Source organism: Phycodurus eques, chromosome 3 (assembly GCF_024500275.1).
Source record: "Phycodurus eques isolate BA_2022a chromosome 3, UOR_Pequ_1.1, whole genome shotgun sequence".
NCBI lineage: Eukaryota > Metazoa > Chordata > Actinopteri > Syngnathiformes > Syngnathidae > Phycodurus > Phycodurus eques.
The window spans coordinates 9190012-9210738 of NC_084527.1; positions in this window are offsets into that span (position 1 = coordinate 9190012).

The following is a 20727-nucleotide window of genomic DNA, read 5'->3' on the forward strand; positions in this document are numbered from 1 at the left end:
ATATATATTTTCAAATGTAGGGGGTAAAAAGTGAGAAAAAAATATTTAAAGATACCGGACTTCCCGTAAATACCACCACTGATGTACACACATTTGTCAGCAAGAGGTACTATTCATTACTGTGGTGTGTTTTTTTTTTTTTTTTTTTTCACAATTGTAGTTGTGGTTGTAGTGTACTGGAACAAGGTAACACATTCACACGCACACACAACTGGTATGACCATACCACACTGTGTGGGGTGAGGTCACATGATGTTCACCTTCATTCAAAGGCAATGATCGCGCTTGTGTTTTTTGCACAACCTACAATCACTGCAAAACAGCTGTGAGGGGAGGGTGACCTGGTTCAACACACACACACAGGCACATACAAACACCTGACCTACACTATGAGATCCACTATGTACCCTGGAGGGGTGTAATGTGACTTACACACAGCAGGTCATTGCAAATGAGAGCATGATACTGCGTGCTCCCACTATGAAAGGCTTTTTGTAAATGGACGGGGAGGTAAATGAGTCATCGGAAAAACAAAATCAAGTGAAACTACATTGTTACTCCACCATATAGAACATAAAACAGGTTGGATGGGACTGCTAAACACAAATATCTCTATTATGCAAGGGAATTAATAACGAAAAATGCCATTGCGTCAGCATAGAATTCTGTTTCAATACATCGATCCATTTTCTATAGCGCTTGTCATTATTAGGGTGTCGGGTGAGCTGGAGTTTATCCCAACCGACTTTGGGCAAGAGACAGGGTACACCCTGGCATGGTCGCCAAACAAACAACCATTCACACTCACATCCACACCTATGGACAATTTAGAGTCTTCAACATGCATGTTTTTTAAAATGTGTGAGGAAGCTGGAATAACCTGTAAAAAACCCACCAAGCACTGGAAAAAACAGAAACTCCACACAGGAAGCCTCCAGATGAGACTGAAACCCAGAGTCTTAGAACTGTGAAGTAAATGTGCAGTGTCTTATTGAGCAGAATAATACTGCCTGGAGGAGTTTTGCCTTAGCAAGGATGTCACTCCACTTCTCAGAGTTGACGTCACGTTTTTGTGCTTCAGGCAGCAAACTAGTCGAGACTGCATCAGCAGCCAAGTATCAGTTCTACACAATACACTGATTATTTGCCTACCCTAAAATAACTTTTTTCCCCCCAGTAACTATATGGTGAAGCCCCGCTGTATAGCGGTTCATATTTCACGCCCCTACTATATGGCGGATTTATGGGTTTCTGCACTACAGCACACAGATAAATCAGAATTTAGAGTTCTGTGCCGTTACTGAAGGACCATGTTGTGCCGCAACATGCGTGGCAGCACTGAGCTCTACTGGAAGACATGCAGCATAATAGAAGTAGAACACAAGCAAGCAAAAGGAGAAGAGGCAGAGAATGTCCCCAACTAAATGCTATTTCTGTGTGTTAAATTAGCAGTTGTTTGAAGCTTTAGAATTACTGTAACATTGATGGTAATTTCGGTTAGCTAAGCTATGGACTTACACATTATATATTTTGCTATGATATGGTTTGGTTGAACATTTCAGCGTGCAAATATACAATGTTTAATTCTCTTTGGTTTTATGTGTCTGTTTTACAATAAACTTCAGCTAGGAGTGACCAATAAACAGCTTGAAGCAAGCACACGTTGCCTCTTTTTTGTAGAACTGAGTGAGTGAAAGGCATTTCATTTTCCTAGTGTAATCATCTCCCATTTCTTGACAACATGAGTGAAAACAGGTGCTAATGAATTCTTTAAAAAGTGTCTTTTAATAAGTTTAAGCATGTTTCAATGAGTTCAAATGTGTTTAAAGTGTGCAATGGGCAAAAGGATAACATGTTTTTTTAAATATAATCTCTTGGGGGTTGACTGTAGTACTGATTATATATCTCATTTTTTCTTTTTTTAATTGACTGTCTACTAAATTCTTGTCAGAACAGACATGCATTTTTGTTTACTTGCTGAAGGTGTTTTGCTGTATCTTCTTTGGAAAGGGCTATGTCCTGGGATTGCATCAGGTTTGTTCACTGGCATCGAGAAGGATTCAATGTTTGTGAAGTGTGACGACTGTGCAATAGCTTTTCTTTGGAATTTGAAACTGCGTACAGTGCGTGTGTGTGGGAGTGTGTTTTCCCCTCATTGCATACATATAAAATATCACGTGAGTCTGGAAGTAGCAGCAGATCACGAGGTTTAATATTTCTAATTTGCGCCCCACCCCTCGGTGTTTAGCGTGAAACGGAGGGCCATTACAGGAAATGAGCTAGGGATCCCATTGAGGTGTGTAAACATGTCGCACTCTTGAGCAAATCAAATTGTGTACAACATGAGGAGTGACATGAGGACATGAGACCGGTAGAAAGCCGTTTGAAAGTTTCCAGTCATTAACCATAAACTATTTAATGAATGCATGTTCTTTCTCATGCATGCATTCCGGCCTGAGCTGACATTCTCTTCATATTTTTGTGTTTAGTGTGCAGAGACCAGACCGGCAGAGGTGGAGCGCCGCTAAGTGATTTGCCAAATATGGGGAGTAGCCTGAAACCTCGGCGGGGCTGACACATTACTGGCATAGCTGAGTTTATCCTTCCACATGCACATGAGCTCTGAACCATGCCAGGAATCCCCGGGACACAAGGTACAAGCTTGGAGGAGAGGACGTGGACTAACTCTGCTATGCTGTGTGCATACATACAGAAACAAAAAGCACTTTGCTGGCCTGGCATGCAGACAGTTATTGTGACTTGATTGAATTCAAGGTTAGACAGAAAGGGTTTCTAATAAATGCCAGAACACTTTGCATGGTTGCAGTAAATTCCAAATGCAATCATGCCAGTTATTTGCAGCCTTGCAAAGTGGGAGCTGAAATAGTAGCACTCATTCTTACCTCCTGAGATTAATTCAAGTACATGCATGAGGCCCAATACAAGAACGGTGTCAACAAAAATCTTTACAATGATAAAAATGCTCACTTTTGATTGATATTCTTTTAATCTGATAAATTTGTTATTGCAGTTGCAGTGTTGCATAACCTCCTAATGTTTTTAAACAATAGGTGCCAGGGTACTTCTGGGTGCCTGAAAGTGGGCCTTCTCTGGGCCCGAGCTCATCTAAGATGGACTGATGCAAAGTGGAAAAGTGTTCTGTGGGACCACATTAATGTAATTGTAATTGTTTTTTAATATTATGGATGCCGTGTCCTCCGGGCCAAAGAGGAAAAGAACCATCCGGACTGTTATGCACGCAGAGGTCAAAAACCAGCATCTGTGATGGTATTGGGCTGTGTTAGTGCCAATGGTATGGGTAACTTACACATCTGTTAACGCACCATTAATGCTGAAAGGCACATACAGGTTTTGGAGAAACATATGCTGCCATCCAAGCAACGTCTTTTTCATGGGCCGCCCCTGCTTTTATTTCAACAAGACAATGCCAAGTGCTTAAAGTGTTTCGTCTTTTGTTAATTTGTTTTCTGAAATGTTACTGTTTTGTGTTTTGTTTTTGTGGTTCCTGAAATGTTAAAGTGTTTTGTGTTTTATTTGTTTTCTGAAATGTTAAAGTGTTTCACGTTTTGTTAATTGGTTTTCTGAAATATTAAAGTGTTTCACAATTTGTTATATTGTTTTGCACTTCCAGGCCACCGTAGCTTCCACTAATAACGTGAATGCAAACCGAGTGTAGCTAATTTTCAAAAGCACAGTCAGTGTTGTCAAATCAGCAGCGTTGCTGCTAAGAAAAAGACAACATATAATTCGAAAGGAGGGTTTGCAGTGGAAATGCACCCCAAGGGTTGTAGTAGATTTGCAAAATGTCAAAATGTCAAAGCAGCCAGACTCTTTTTCTTCGAAAGCGAGTCAAGCGGGGAGGAAGAGGAGGAGGAGCTGCTGAGTAAACATGTGACTTCCACACCGCACTTCTCTGCATATGGTGCTCTTGCTGCGCAAACCTCGAGAGAGGTCACGCAACCCGAGGCGCAGAGCAGACAGGGGACTGACAGCAAAGGGGAGCGAGACGAAAGAAGGGACAGGGAAGTGAAGGAAAAGGCAAAAAGGGGAGGGCGTGTGAAGGCCATGTTTGCTCCCCGTTTGGCGTCACTCGCGCACAGGTCAGGGTTATGAGGGCAAGTCTTTATGCAGCAGCTACTCGCAAACAACCGAAAGCCTCTTTAGCGCAGAGATCATGCAAAATTGCAGCAGAAAAGCTGTATTTGACCATCTTTTCTTTTTTATATACAACTCAGCAAAGCAGTCTAGTGCCACAACTGTGAGACCCACCATGTGACATATAGAATGTGGACAGTGGCCCAACAGGGCGAGAGGTCTTACACACAGGAGGTTTTAGTTCTGTCACAGATCTGACGGCACCTCCAAAAACGTGCAGCTTTATTCGCCTAACTTGCACGATAATCAAAATCCGCCCGCATTGGCGCCCCGCTGCAAAATGCGCTCGCTACAAAAATAAGACCCTGAATCTGAATTCAGTACTACATAGTTCTCAGTCTTTGCATGTGTTTTCAGCAAATATCTTCAAACCTGTATAATGTATTTGGAAAAAAAATCCATGATTTCACTTTACAGAGACTTTCAGACCTTTTTCTTGTAAAATTACAATTGTATTTTTGTATTTAAATTTTTTTGCCATGAATATTAAGATGCTATTCTTACGTCAGTCCTCTATTATTGGCTGTGTTAGGAGGATAACATTTATTCTCGGAAGTTATTAGCCACAGTAATATTTCTCATAATATTACAACGTTATTCTTGTAACGTTCCACCTCTATTTTTGCTATTCTTATATTACGACTGTATGCGCGTAACATTACAACTTGTTTTTCTCTTGTACCTCTTAAGGTGGAAAATTCACATGTAGACTGCATCTCTCCATTTTTGTGTTGCTGTATTGTATGAATTCTAAAAGGTCAGCAAGTTATACTGCCAGTAATTTTTCAGCTCTTTGTCTGTGTGGCCGTTCTGTACAAATGGCACTGACAGGTGTCCCGTGAATATTAGGGCGAGGGTCAAACCTAGGGCTGGGAAAAACAATCGAATAACTCGACTAAGTTGACTTCAGAAATAGGTCGACACAATCTTTCTGCCTTGAAGCTCCCCCAGGAACAAAAAATAAATAATGCTCCGCCAGGAACTTTTGCGCCGCCGGAACCCATGTTTCACACGGACATTTATTGCAGATAGACGCAGTGTTGGGCCACTGAGACTTTGAAACTTTGCCAAAGATGACAAAGGCGCGTTTGTAAGTTTTAAGACACTGTTAGATGTGTAATGGACATATAACATGATAAGTATGAATGAACTGTATGATAGTTAGCGTTTTTTTTTAACCTAAAATACTAATCGCTAGCGAGCTAATGCTAATCGCGATTGCTAACAGTTTAGAATTTTGCTGTCTTTAATACTTTAAAACAAATTTATACCATACACTCAGTACCAACATATGCAGTTTAAGGATTGAAGACCATCCCTCATAAATGAGAAAACAATGCATGTTAGCAGAAAAAATAAATAAATTATATATATATATATATATATATATATATATATATATATATATATATATATATATATATATATATATATGCATAACAGAAGCATGCATTTGGCCTCAGGTGACAAATGCATAGCGCTAACCTCAACACAAAAACACCAGATAACCTCAGTGAAAGGAGTTAAAGATTACATTGAACACACAGCCTGTTTTCAGGTGTCTTTTCAAAAACACCCTCCTTGAACAAGCTCAGGTGTTGCGTAACAGAAACTCGATCTGGACTGAGTGTCCACCATCTCGGCGAGGTATCTTATCTCAGCGTGCCTCTACTAACAACAGCCTTAGATCCAAACAAATTGACCTAAACAAAGAAACAGCAGCCTCTTCCTGCAAAATGGTTACATCAAAGATTGGATTTACGCTAACCACAATTCCGATTTTTTTGCTCTCAACTGACACAAATGGGATATGCATCATGGCAGCGTAAAGAGAAATAACTGCATGAAAGTGAATATCTTGCTTTGGAATCAGGTCATTTCCGAATGTGGATAAAAATCCATACTGGCAGATATCCGCCCAATTCGAGTGCAGCGCAAACGCAGTATGGATATACCTCGTCAATGCGAGCTTGACGTCATAGGAATTCTCTAATAGCTGATGGATGCGCATCCACATCTGCCCAAACAACACAAATAAACATATTGCAAAATTGGAAGAAAGACGAACTGCTTTTACATACTTTATTAAATAGTCTAAAAGCAATTCTTATTTGAATATATATATATTTTTTACATGTGTAAATAAAGTAAGTTAATCCAAGACAATTTCCTGTAGAGTTTACACCGATCTGATCGGCTTGATCAGTATCGGCCGATAATTAGCATTTTATGCTGATGGGCTGATCGTCTTTAATGTCATAATTCGCCGATCATTGATCGGCTCGGCAAAAGACATTTACTCCGCGTCGCCGTCGTGTACAGTATATTTGAATCCAAAAGCTGGTTTATTTTTAGCCTTAGTAGTACTGTAAATATCTCACAGCCAATAAAGTGTGGGACAGACAACACGTCTGAGACAGACAACACGTAATGCCTGGATCAGACTACAAGACAAATTTTGTGTTTCACGATTGCACTATGTCAGACTACTGCAAAAAAATCTTGTATTCCGATACCGCCGCATCCCGTCTTTTATTATCACTGGGTTTATCTTGTTAACTCAAATGCGACCGGATACACTCATATCACAGTAATGACAACAACAATGGATCGCGTCATGTGTATCATAAGAACAAAATGAGGAAAAACGTGTGCTGGTGGTCACCAGTGCTCGGGAGAGGACTTTAATTCAAGGACTGAAAGTACGAGAACATACCTCAGTATGTTCTCTTACTTTTAATAAGATACGGCTCGCAAGTAGGCAACAAAACGTTATGTAGCCTAGCAAGCTAGTGCTAGCACTAACGGTTGTACGTAAACATGCCGGCGTTCTGTCGAATCATGCTCTGAAGTTTCTGTGTGTGTGAAGTAATTTTATTACAATAATTAAATTTAATTACAGGAAGTTAACACCCATTGTTTCTGTCATGTTGTAATGTTGGTTTGACCTGACTGATTGGAATACACGACCTGACAAGATATTTTTTAACATACTCAGTATACAGTGCACAAGTATATACAGTAAATGAATAAGTCATTTAAATAGACACGTTGCTCCATCTTGTGATCGGATCGGTGATCGGTTATTGTTTTTTTTAAAGATCGGTGATCGGCCCCAAAAATCCTGATCGTGTAAAGCCCAATTTCCTGTGGCTGACTTTGCTTTTATTTATGATATTTTATAAAGATTACATTTATTGTTTTATTTAAAGTCATGTTGCAGGACAATACATGCATTTGAACATTCCTATTTTACATTTTTGTCTATTTACTTTCATGCCCTGATTAAAAGAATAATCAATCAGAAGTTACTTACCAGTTACTCAGTACTTGAGCAGTTTTTTTTTCAATAAAGAATTACTCTTATGTAATTATTTGGAGGACTTCGTTTTAATTTTACTTAAGTCATATCAACAGTACTTGAGTAAAATCTTTGGCCACTGCCCACCTCTGGTCACATCTTTTCTATAATTTTTGGGCTGCTACAAAATGGATTTTGGGCCGCAAATTACTTTGGAAACCTCTGGAGTAGAATGGGATTGAATCCAAATCAGGCTGTGTAAATCCAGCCAAAGTTGCAACAGAAAGCTTTATCGGTCTCTGCCTTTTACACAGTAACCAGCGGAGTGAGATTTTGTCACAAACCGTGTGCGACAATAATAGGGTTGGGCGTCGCTTGAATTTCAGCGATTCCGGTTCCTCATTTCTATTCCAGTTACAAACGATTCTTGATTCCGATTCTTTTAGGGGACTGGGTCAAAAAAAGTTTGCATGGTTTAAATAAAGAGTGTCCAAATTATGAACATCCACTTTCCTAGCAGCCCTCAGCATAGACTAAAATGAATATTTGACTCAGGGGTTCTTTATAACCAGTATCAATATCAAACCTATGAACTAAAAGGCAATGTGTGTGAAACTAACCCAATTGACTTAATATTTATCAATTAATGTTTCAGCAAAAAGTTAAATATAGCATTGTTAAAATAGTTACCTGCGACTGTTTTATCACGTCAAATGGTTTATATGTGCAAGTTTTAACTTGACGTCTTGTTTTAAGCATGTAGCCTTTTATTTTAAAGGGTACGCATCAGAACTCAGCATTTTGGCATGAATGGAACCAAATTCTATAAAACGTTGATTCCTTTACCTACCCACTATTGAGGCACAAGGTTAGTGTTTATATGAATTTTGTACCAATTCATTGAAATGTAAGGTTGCTAGTTTGACCTTTGGTGAAATTCTAGCTTCAACGTTAAGTTTATTTTTATTTTTTCTGTCATCGGCTCTGACGTTGGTTTGAAGACTAAAATAAACGCTAAAAACTGTTTACCTTGTGAGCTGCCTCAATGTTGTCATAAACGCATTTTATTGTTTCACTCACCCAATTTGACTTCACTGAAGTTCCGTGTGGTGTTGGCTGAGGCTCGGAGCGGGAGGGAGCATGTCAGACTTCTACACATCGTGAAAGCCTCCTCTACACAATATAATCTTATTCCAAGTGTTGCACTGAGGCGACTGGTGATTTATTTTAACAAGTTAAGACACACTTTTGTTCACCGCTGCCTTTGGACACAAGCACATCTTTGTGTGCGTTCTTCGTTGGTTTTCACCACTTTCTTCTTCGGGTCGGCGGACTATAGACATCGAAACTGGGAACCGAAATTTCAAAATTTGAACGATTCTGGGAGAACCAGAACGTTAGTCCCGGTTCCAATTGGTTCTCGATTCTCGATGCCCAACCCTAGAGAATAATAATAATAATAATTAGCTTCTGTTATGATGTATAAAATACTCGTCAGACAGTGACAATTACCGACAACACAACAGGGCGGGAGAGGCGAGTATTGGGCGTTAGGAGGCACAAACCTGTCGCGTAACTGCGTAATTGCTTTACACACCCTTTGGTGTGTCTCTGATACTGCCTCTGAAAGCGGAATATGGACGAGCAAAATTTTTCCTGCCCATTCGGTGTCGGTGCTGTTTATACAGAACAATGTCAAGGGTTGGAAGATTTGTAGCAAGGTTTACAACGCAGTTCTTATGTGGCGACATGGCCCGAATTTGTTTACAGTTTTTGATTTGATCACTAAACTACGCTAACAGAATAGAAAAGTCATAATTACAGTACATAGTTGTATAAAAACACTTCTAGGGTATACATATAAAACAATTAAAAGAAAGCAAGTAAGTTGGCAACTCAACGTGGCTTCTTATGCCGTGACATGACATATTCTTACTAGTTCTAACTAGTGCAAGACGCGGCATTTGTAACTTGGACACATTGTATGTCAGGACCACTGTAAACGGAGGACCCTCAATAGTCCGACTTGCGAGGAAGAACTTGTTGAAACATTTGTTTTTCATATTGCAGCCTATCATGTTGAAATTCCATCATGTGACTGTAGACAATTTGCATAGAGCGAGATGTGTTTTTCAAGGACTTAGCAAGGAGGGGCTGATGCAATTGCCCTTCTTTCTTGCACTTGCTGTTTTTTCTTAGCAACACAGCATACTTAACCTAGTAACACACTCACAGTGTGCATGGCAACAGGCGTACAAGTTAACCACTCCCTCCCTTCCTGCTCCCCTTCTCCCATCCTCTTTCCCTTTGTGTATCCATCTACATTTCTCCACTCCATTATGCCAAATACGTTATATTCGGAATAAACCCATGTATTTGCGCGGCTTCATCGTATGTGTTGAAAAACAAAAATAAGCTCTTCTTGTTGTGGCCGGTGTTACTTAATCTGTAGCTATGGAAAAGCAGGCAGAGAGGGGAAGGGGGGCAGTGTTCACAGCCCTCCCGCCGGCAGCCAATCCGCACGCAGGATTAGGCCGAGGCAGGGATAAACAGGAGCTGTTGCTGCTGGTAACAAAATTGTGATTGGCTCGCTGGCGTGCTTGCTCAATGGGATAGGTGTCTCAGCGTAGGGACACTCCGCTGATGTTTTCCATGTGTTTATTTGATGTTATGATCTTTAATAACCTTGTTACCGCCCCCCACCAAGCCCACCTCCCCTCCTTCTGTTGTCATCCACTGAGGAGGTTTTTTCCTGCCCGCATCCATGCTCAATACAAGATCTGTCACTGTGAAGTGCGTACATTTCTGAACTTTTGTTACCCAAAGTGCAGAGGAAACGCTGCACTGCCGGAGTGAAAACACACGCGCAGGAGTTATGATGTGACACAGGTGCAAAGGTCAGTGTCATCACCGCACAGTCTATGACGCACCTGCACTGTGTTTTCTCAGACAAACTTTAGTTTTTTTTGTCCCCGATAACGTTATGACTTTATTCTTGTAACATTATGACGTTATTCTTGAAACAGTCGTCCATCCATCCATCCATTTTCTGGACCGCTTATCTTCACAAGGGTTGCGGGCGTGCTGGAGCCTATCCCAGCTATTTCCGGGCGGGAGGCGGGGTACACCCTGAACTGGTCGCCAGCCAATCGCAGGGCACATATAAAAAAACAACCATTCGCACTCACATTCACACCTATGGACAATTTAGAGTTTTCAGTCAACCTACCAGGCATGTTTTTGGCATGTGGGAGGAAACTGGAGCGCCCGGAGAAAACGGGGCACGGGGAGAACATGCAAACTCCACACAGGCGAGGCCGGGATTTGAACTCTGGTCCTCAGTACTGTGAGGCAAATGTGCTAACCAGTCGGTCACCGTGCCGCCTTCTTGAAACATAACAGCTTTATTATGTTAAATGTAAGTTTTTTTAAAATATTTTTTTTCTTGCTTTTCCCCCTCAATGAACATGACGTTATTCTCGTAACACTTTTATTAGCAGAATTATGGATTGTCTATTTTCTTTGTTCTGGCAACATACCAACTTTATTCTTGTGGCTTTTCATTTTTTCATGTTACATTATGACTTTTTTTCCCCAATAACGTGGCTTTATTTTTCTCATAATATTATATCTTTATTCGTGCAACATTATAGCTTTATTCTCATAAGTTTGCGACTTTCTCCTCTTAATATTCTGATGTTATTTTCATAAAATTAGAATTTCATTTTTGCTAATGTTACAATAACAGCTTTATTCTCATAACTTTTTTTTCACAAAATTACAATTATTGTATCATCACAGCTTTACTGGCTTAACTAAGATTTTTTTTTTTGTCATAAAAAAAGTATGACATTCTTGCAAGTTTAATTTTGTTGTTCTAGTATGATATGGACTTATTTCTCATAGTTTAACAGTTTTTCTTGCAATTGTAACGTTTTAACGTTTAATTTAATTTTGTTATTCATTTGAGATACTGGCTTCATCCTTGTAACTACACGTTTTCTTCATAATATTGCATAGTTATTCTTCTAACATCACAGCTTTATTGGCCCAACTTTCAGATTTTTTCTCTCACAACATGACTTTATTCTCAAAATATGGCACTACTCTGTTTGTAATATTTTCTTTCTCATAATATTGCAACATTATTATCATAACATTACGACTCTAGTTTTGCTATTCTAGTAAAATAAGAACTTGTTGTAAGTTAATGATTTACATGCCTAATATTACTTTAGTCACATAACTTTACAACTCGTTTTCTCAATTGTGGCTTTATTAATATTATTATTATTCATACATAAGTTACATATGTTTTATATTTTGCTAATATATTATTTATTTTAAAATGGTTTTAAAAATAAAGATTGTTTAATTACATTGTGTAGGTGTACGGTACCTAAATAATAAAATGTTTGCTCCCCTTGTTTTGGTCAGACAAGATGAGGTCAACAGTGTGATGTCCTTAAAGGCACCACAACAACATCTTGCATAGTAGCGGCTGGAGCCAATCTCTGTTTACCACAGAGTCAGATGGAACACACCATGCTGCACATGCTGCTTTTGTTGACACTCAGCTCCTTCCTGAAAGGGGCCGAGCTACACACGCCGGGCATTCCAGTTTTGCTTTGGAGACAGTGCCAAGGCGTCGGCCAATGAGCGGGCGGGGATTATGACACGTGTGTTTGTGAATTAATCAAACGGGGTTATCTATCTGTCTGCGTGTTTACAGGCGGAGATTTTTAATCAGCTCACTCAGGGTAGAAAACACGCTGTTCTATAATACCGGGATCAAACAAGCACGCGCTGCTAAGCCAATTAAAAAACAACAGTGTAATCACTCTTATAAAAAGTGTGTGTGTTTTGTGCATTACATTCTACATGTTGCCTTCAGAATCATTTTCTTGGACTTTAGGCTCGTTGGAGTTCTGTTTGTGCACTTTGTGGTAATAGCAGTGCAGCACATGTGCTCTTGTGTTGTCCTCATACAGCTGTTATTGTTATTGTGGCAGAGCCTGCCGGCTGCTTGTGACACCTGCCTATAGTTGTTGTTGTTTTACTGCCGCCCATTGTAAAATCATTCATAAGAACACAGCGGCTGTAGTGGTTCCTTGTGTTGTTTTGACTGGAACGGAACATTGTGCGCTTATCTAAATGTCCACTCACCGCACACTTCACTATCTATACTCGGGATTGCAAGATTTTGAGAAGTTTCAAAGAAACTTTCCATGGATCGCCTATTTACAGGAATAACTGCGTAAGTTCGCATGTTAAGATAGTAACAGGGAACTTCAATTGAAGAAAAACAATACCGAACTGGTTGCCAGCCAATCGCAGGGCACATAGAAACAAACAACATTCGCACTCACAGTCATGCCTACGGGCAATTTAGAGTCTCCAATTAATGCATGTTTTTGGGATGTGGGAGGAAACCGGAGTGCCCGGAGAAAACCCACGCAGGCATGGGGAGAACATGCAAACTTCACACAGGCAGGGCCGGGGATTGAACCCCAGTCCTCAGAACTGTGAGCCTGACGCTCTAACCAGTCGCCCACTGTGCTGCCTCAGAAAAACAATAACTAAAATAAAAATACTGCAACATGTTATTCAATGAAGGACTGATTATAGTGTGTTTGACAAATACTGTAAAAAGTCAAACAAGTCAAATGCACGTTTGCTTATGAAAAAAACAAAGTATTAATTTTTCACCATTCAGTACGGAACATTACCACAAAATTCCAGCTAATTCCCACTGATTCTTCCTCATAAATTCAGTAATTTTCTGCTCCACGCCTTTGAAACCTTGTGTGTCTTTACAATCCACTAAGATCCAATACTGCACACCAACTCAAGCTGCTAACATTTGCAATGTTAAATACAAATGCGCTCAGTAGAGTACTGCATAGAGCACGGACCTGCGCCAGAGGTTAAACTGTTAACAGTGATAACAAGTTGGTGAAGTGAGATAATTGTGGTTGTTGGTTAGGTAACAGGCTACCTCGTGATTCAACGATGACATAAGGTGTTACAAATGGCTGACTGGTGCCATTTTGATTCTAGCGCGGAGTGTACCATTAACACACCAGTGATAAAGGACCAAAGAAATGTAATAGAATTTGAACTGCTTTCAAATTGAATGGGATCTTTGGTTGTGTAGTTTTTGCAAAGCAACTAACTGTTAAATTCATACATGAAAACTGAGTGTTATCATTTTTGTAAAGGTAGAATTTTTGATAGCGCTTCATGACATTGTGCAAGTGTCCCTAGTTTTGTGGCCAATGAACGTATTGCCTAGCAAATGTATAAAGACCACAGAGGGTGTTTTCCATACACTTTGCATGTGTGAGTGTGCCTCAGAAGATGCAGCTGGACTGAGTCACTTTCACAGCCGTGTTTCGGTTGTTCAAGGATTCTTCATCATCTTTCACGATCCTCTTTGCTTTACGTCTAAAACAGATAAATGGCAGGAGAGAGCTAATCTAATCAGTAGTTTCTTTCTCTCTTCTGGACCCTCCCCACTGAACATGTGAGGACAATCCCATTTACTTAATCACTGAAAAACAAGGACTGGCACTTCACCCCTCACTGACAACATTTTTGCCAAAGTCTAATGAACAATATCTCAAAAATTTGTAGAGGAAATACATACATTCACCATTCCATAGATTAACGCCACAAATTTCACTTTTTCTATGTTTTTTTTGTTAGTGTTCTTTTTAATCCACCTTAGAGGGATAAAACATTGAAGGAATATTGACGGTATGTACCTTAAACCGGAAATTGAATTCAAGTGGTGCTTCTCAGCACAATGCAGCCAACGCGACAACATAAACAATACCGTATGAACAAAGAAGTGCAGTGTGACATCTGAGTGTTAATTTGCAGAGACTCTCCTCATAGGCACAAGGGATAATCTTCCCTTTTCATGTTTGTTGCATTTCATACGTCTGTCTCCTTCATGCTAGTGAAAGGTTAACTTATTTTTACACTTATATGACATGTAAGAACATTGCAGTTGTTGTTAAATGCTACTCATGTCACACGAAGAAGTCAAAGTAGTTTTATTGAGTTTAATTTTACATCAGTTCTTGAAACACATTTAGTTAAAGACCATGTAAAGTGAATTCAGAGATTTCTTTCTCAATGCATTTTATACATTCAAAGATAATTGCTGAAAATTTCAATTCTCAATTTCACTTCTCCAAATTTTTGGGGCGTAGCTAAAACAGCATGAATTGCCATTCCCCACTGTAGATGTTGAGCGCCTTCGTTCACATAAATTGGCACAATTGCAACGTGCGATTAGCTAACTAACTATGCCTCCACCCCAAAACTGCATCTTCCATTTGCATAGTCCACTGCCCTATCTGCTTTAGAGCGCCTCGTTATTTGCTGCAAGTGTGCGCGGCCCATGGTGAGAAAGGTGGAAATGCAAGGAAGGGAAAAGAGGGGGGGAAAGCAACAAAAAAAGCCAGATTTGTTTGCAAGTGTGCGGACTGGGGCTTTGTGCTGGTGAGGCTTCTTTAGAGTGCCTTGTTGTCAGCAGTGAGTGTTTGCTCGACATAGGGAGGAAGGTGGAAACGTGAGAAGGGGAAAAGAGGGGGAGAAACGGGGCAAAAAAAAAAAGCCAGACTTGTTCGCAAGTGTGCGGGCCGGGGCTTCGTGCTGGTGAGGCCGCTTTTGAGCGCCTTGTTGTCAACAGTGAGAGTGCGCATGATACAGGGCGGAAAGTGGAAGAGTGAGGTCCATCCATCCATCACTTTTCTTATACTGCTTATCCTCATTAGCGTCGCTGGCTGCTGGAGCCTATCCCAGCTATCTTCAGGCAGGAGGTGGGATACACCCTGAACCGGTCGCCAGGCAATCGCAGGGCACATAGAAACAAACAACCATTTGCACTCACATTCACACCTACGGGCAATTTAGAGTCTTCAATCAACCTACCTACCATGTTTTTGGGATGTGGGAGGAAACTGGAGTGCCCGGAGAAAACCCACCCAGGCAACCGGGAGAACATGCAAACGCCACACAGGCGGGGCCGGGAATTGAACCCCGGTCCCCAGAACTGTGAGGCAGATGTACGAACCAGTCGGTCAACGTGCCGGCCGAGGTGGGAAATGTTTTCTTTAAAAAGTCAGACGTGACAAAAAGCTTGTGGACAGTTGCCTCGGGTTGGCCGAGCTGATTTAGAGCGCCTTGTTGTTGTTGTGTGGAAAACCCCCGCGACGACCCGGTGAGATGTAATCTAAAGCTTTTAGCGGATGCATTTTCATGGCTCAAATATGTAGTTATGTGTGGGCATACGAAAGATGGACGAAGTAGCATAAATTTTTCCAGAGCGACATTGAGGTATTTGATTGACAGTTTACAGTTGAGTGGGCTGGGATTCAGCACATTCAGCTGACACGCCCACAACGTTCAAAAGCGGAGAGGACTGTGTGATTTTTCTTTTTTTTTTTTTCTTTGTATTTTTTTAATTATTTAAATTTGGCAGGGTTTTTACAAACACTCTTCTCTACAGTGTGTCAAATCTACAAGGCATTATTTATTTTCATTTTACTGGGAGTCCAGATTGTGTTTAACCATTAATGGTGGAACATTAATGGTTAAACAAATCAATCAAATCTCCTGTGTAAGATCTAATATTGAATGTGGGGTAAAGAAAGAAAAAGGGGTGAGCCAACCACAACATCCCCCTGGAGATTCTTCAACTCTACCCAGCAACTGCAGCCTGTGTGCACACGCAAATAAAAAAAATACATACGAATCTTTGTCGCTGCATGAATGAGCCGATGGTCTTTGTTTGGACTGTTATTAAATAATCCTTCGCAGTACAGTAGCTTCCACTGTGCACACAGCATTGTGTAGGAGGTCACTTGAGGACTGACGGCCTCACACAGTGGATGACTTTTGTATGCCTAACCTAGCGGCAACACTCATTGACGTCGGACTCTGAACAAGAAAGAATGACAAAGACGCACTTTGTTGCCTTTGTAGGCGTTGGAGTGTCGCTCTTTGGTGCGTATGTGCGCGCGTGTTTGCATGTCGTGATGACAGCTTGCTTACTTTCTTGCTTTCTTCCACTCCCTCCCTCGCGCCTCCTCTGCGGGTAGGTGTACACGAGTCTATTTGAGGGCTAGATTTATGTGTGGTGTGTGTGCCACAGCCCTGCAAACTCTTACTACTACATCCTTTCAACTCCCCCCATCTTTCTATCCTTATAAAGCCAGACATGAGTTGCCTTTCATTCAAATACAATCGTCTTTGTTGGCACAGACTCAGTGGATGCCTCTTCAAACACACACATAAACACACGCACGTCCCCGAGGGCTTGTTTTCTTTTGATGTGGGTCTTACTCAGCCATACACAAGCACAGCAGGTGTGTAGCGGCTGTCAGGTGTGTGTGAATGTGTCATCAGCCATATGGTCCCTTTAGTCGCTAACTACACACCTAGCCCACCTCACACGCGCCCACTCAAACCAGCCTCCGCACACACACACTTTCACCCAAGCAGCTGCACTATTTCGAAAACACACAGTGCTTGGCGAATGGTAATGTTTGTCTTGACACCACACCAATCAGGCAGGGCAGGCTGCAAGCCAATCAGGGGCAACAGTAGAGCTCAAGCCAGTAGTGGCACAAACTAGGGGGCAAAGCGGTCAGAGAAAAGAGATAAACCAATCAAAACCTGGTGATAGGATGAATTGTTGTTTTTTTCTGTACGTTGATATGCAGCATTCAAGAGTTTAAAGACTTTATTGTACTTGATGGAGCAGCTGCTGCCAGGTGGATCTGTGGGTGGGCGTGTTTATGTCAGCGCCAATCAAAGCGGCTCCTCCCATTCCTTTTAAATGTGACACACTCACAATCTCGCATGGAGACATCTCTGTGTGGAAGAGGACGATGCGTAATTGCAGCGATCTGTTAGTGAGTGGAGCATTGTCACCACTCTAGCCATGGTGTGGCAACAGACAATGTGATACACTTAAACATGTCTGCCGAGCTCAGTATCTGTCTGCCTGGGTCCTGATCAAATTAACCAAAATCGCGTTAGAGCAGTGGTCAGCAGTTAGATGTGGTCTGAGTCGGCACAAGTTTAGACCGACTTTCTGCCACCAAGTTGTCACTCTGCCCAGCGCATCTCCAAGGACACACCCTCACTGCACCGGAACACCCAGCTTGCCTCAGACAGGTCTTCCAAATTGGTAAAAACTCAGCTAAGTCGACTTCAAAAATAGGTCGACACAAAACTTGCCTCGAAGCTCCAGCGGGACCAAAAAAAAAAGTTCCACTCGGAACTATGATTGTGCTACCGGAACCCATGTTAACCCTTTATTGCAGATGGGCGCAGTGTTGTTCCAATGATAAACTTCGCCAAAAATGACAAAGGAGCGTCTGGAAGTGATTTTAAAGACATTGTTAGGTGTGTAATGTACATATGGCATGGTAGTTTGTGTTTTTTGATCTAATATGGTAATCGCTAGCACGCTAATGCTAATCGCGATTGCTAAGCGTTTAGCCATTTCGCTGTCTTAAATTCTGTACACCAATTTTATACCATAACCAATACCAACATATGCAGTTTAAGGAATGAAGTCCATCCCTCATAAATGAGAATTTAGGTGATGTAAACTGCTGCTGATTGCTCATTGGTGGAGCATATTCAGTGAACCACGGCTTGTTCGCAGTGAACCACGGCTTGTGGTTGTTGAATGTCCGAAATGATTTTGTTGGTACACAAACCTCTTCACAGAAACTGATATAGGATGTGACAGTGTCCGTATATTCATCCAGGCTGCCAGCTGAATTTTCAAAGACACTCCAGTCTGTGCAGTCTAAACAGCTTTGAAGTTCCATCTTGGCTTCATTGGTCCACTTTTTGACTGTTTTCACTGTAGGCTTCGCACATTTAAGTTCTTGCTTGTACGTCGGTATTAAGTGAATTAAGCAGTGATCAGACGAGCCCAGGGCTGCACGAGGTATAGCACGGTATGCGTCTTTTACCGTAGTGTAGCAGTGGTCTAAAGTATTTTTTTCCCTGGTAGGACAGTCGATGTGCTGCTTGTATTTAGGGAGTTCGTGGTTGAGTTTAGCTTTGTTAAAGTGGTGCTGCCGACACAACCTGGAGCTGAACACGCTCAAGACGGTAGAGATGATCGTGGACTTCAGGAGGCATCCTTCGCCACAGCTGCCCCTCACGTTGTCCAGCTGCCTTGTGTCAACCGTCGAGACCTTCAAGTTCCTGGGAATTACAATCTCTCAGGACCTGAAGTGGGGGACCAACATCAACTCCGTCCTCAAAAAGGTCCAGCAGAGGATGTACTTCCTGCGGCTTCTGAGAAAGCACGGCCTGCCACAGGAGCTGCTGAGACAGTTCTACACAGCGGTCATCGAATCGGTCCTGTGTTCTTCCATCACAGTCCTGTTTGGTGCTGCTACAAAAAAGGACAAACTCCGACTGCAACGGACAATCAAAACTGCTGAAAGGATTGTCGGTACCCCCCTACCCACCATTGAGGACTTGCACGCTGCCAGAACTAAGACAAGGGCGTGCAAAATCCTCTCGGACCGTCTGCACCCCGGTCACCGGCTCTTTCAGCTCCTTCCCTCAGGTAGGCGCTACCGATCAACGCAAACTAGAACTAGTAGACATTCCAACAGCTTCTTCCCTCTTGCGATCAACTTCTTAAACACCTAACCTATAATTCCATTACAATAAGCTGGCAGTTTTTGACTTGAGTTCGTTGTCACATTTCTGTGGGGCCAATTATGTATTACTCGTGCACTCACTGTCTCGCCATGCTGCACTATTTGCATATACTGGCCACTCATGCCAGAGTAGCATCTGCTCCATTTGCACACTGATTGAGGAGTATCTGTAACATTTGCACAACCAACATTGTCCCAGATGATCGCACTACTCGTCACTTTAAACCGCATACACTCCTTGAAGTCTCAGCGCCCTTTGCACTATGGTCATTGCACCGGACTATCGCAATATTAGTCATTCGAACTGCTCTAAGTGCTAGAGGACTCTGCATCTTTTTGCACAATTGTTTTTTGTCAATGTCTTTATGTCTCCAAAGTGTTCTGTAAATTGACTGTCTGTTGTACTAGAGCGGCTCCAACTACCGGAGACAAATTCCTTGTGTGTTTTGGACATACTTGGCAAATAAAGATGATTCTGATTCTGATTCTGATTCTGATCATTGCTGCTTTTTGTTTTATTTTGTTTGAAGATTTAAAAAAATAAAAAATAAATAAATCTGCAAGATGTGATTAATGGAAAATGCATGTTAGTTGTAAAAAAACCAACAAACACTATATTTTTTAAACTAATACTGGAGGGATTATTCGATTAATAATCCCTAGGCGAATCGATTCTTGAAAGATTCAATAGTGACAACCCTACAAAAAACTTAATCTGCCGGCATTTGTGTCCAGCTGCACATGCGCCGCCTACGAAAATAGAGCCCATAGAGCCCATCTCTCTTGTGTTGTGTTCAAGCATTGGTGTTTTCATTGTTCCATTAGATGCTCCTAGTCTTGTCATCCACACTCTATCAGCATCTATCTATTTATCATTTCCTTCGTTGTCCTGTGTCTTCTCCAGCTGTCTCCTGCATCCTAATCTGTCTTTTTGTCCCTAAATCTTCAAATTTGGTCACCTGTGTAGGATCCTTGCCATGCATGGTCATGTTGCCTCTGGATAATTGAATCTTATACCCCAGTGACTTTTTTAAAAATAAATCTTTGAGTTTCCCCAAAGCCACACTTTGCCTTTATTTAACCATCTTGTTCCTTCATGAATGTTGATTGGGCTACACTAGTCAATTGCTTTCCATCTTCTCTAATGTATCAAATTGGGGTAATTATGACCAAGGTAACTATTTGTAGCTTTTTCCTGGACCAATAATGTACAGGCTTGTAATTACTCAGTAAAATAAAATGTTAAGGTTACAAAGCCATTGCACACCCTTAACAGAGGAATGGACTCAGGTCCAGAGGACTTCGAAGTTTGTACACTGAACATATAACAAAAACTCTGGCATGCCCGTCAGATTGTGTACTCAACCAAAGTGACGGCACCATCACACTACCTCCCCCTTTTGGATGCAGGTCCATGTCAGACACACTTGCCTCAATCCAGTTCTCTCAGTGCCTCACCATTTTTGGGATCAATCATGCAGGGGTTTGGCCTGAGGGGTAACTATCATACTTCTGACACCACATTTGTCAAATAACACT